Below are 939 nucleotides of genomic sequence, written 5' to 3'. Positions count from 1 at the left end.
CCCACTCCGCTCGCCGTAGGCCACGCACCGCCCCTTTTCACCTTCGCCGCCGCCCGTGCGCGTGCGCGGGGACCGCCCAACCGGTTTGCCTTAGTCTTTTGCTTTCTTTTTTCCAGCCCCGGCCTCACTCTCGCTCGCCGGACCACAATGCTCCGCGCTGCTTGTCATTGGGAGGCGCCGAAGGTGGGGGTCGGCTCGGAAGGAAAAGGTCGGCGCAAAGCATGCCGGGTCCAGGGTTGGCCGGGCGAAGGGGCGGGGAGGAGAGGAGGGGAGAGGCTGGACTCGAGTCGGTAGGAGAGAAAGGCGGGCTGACAGCTGCGTCATGGGGTCTGGGCGTAGACCCTGAAGTCCTAGCAGGTTTTTCCTGGATCTGGAGAAAAACGGAGCTTTTAAAAGAAAAAAACAGTTGTCTGTCTTCGGGGCCTCAGGCCGGTCGGGTCCGCACAGTCTCCTGGGCATGCTGCGGCTACTATGTACTCCACGAATAGCCTCAGCCGGAGCCCAGCGGGCGGCCCCTAGTAACTTTCCATGTTTGTGGGCTCTTGAGCCCCCACCTCATTATCTTGTTTGAATCCTACAATCGTGGTCGTGGGTTTGTTTTTTAAAAGTACTTGTTAAAATGTATCCATTAGTAAATTGAAGGAACCAAATCTATAAACTAGGTCTTGAATTCACAGTGGGAGTGTTTTTCAAGCATGCCGTGGTTTTTGAGAGAAAAGGTTGAAGACACAGAAGAGCAAGAGAAACTGAATAAATATTTTATCTTTAATAGTGTTATATAAAAAATTACAGAAGCCCATTGTTTTGCGCTAAGCTACTTCTCTAGACCCTAAGAAACTGGAACAAAATGGAATCACTCATGCTAGAATGCCGGATCACCAAACAAACTTTAAGGAATTGATGAATCGCAAGTAGATCCTCCCCCCCGCCCCCCCCCCC

Source organism: Tupaia chinensis, unplaced genomic scaffold, assembly GCF_000334495.1.
Source record: "Tupaia chinensis unplaced genomic scaffold, TupChi_1.0 Scaffold147433_1, whole genome shotgun sequence".
NCBI lineage: Eukaryota > Metazoa > Chordata > Mammalia > Scandentia > Tupaiidae > Tupaia > Tupaia belangeri.
The sequence above is the reverse complement of the archived record's forward strand: the minus strand, read 5'-3'. Positions refer to the sequence as shown.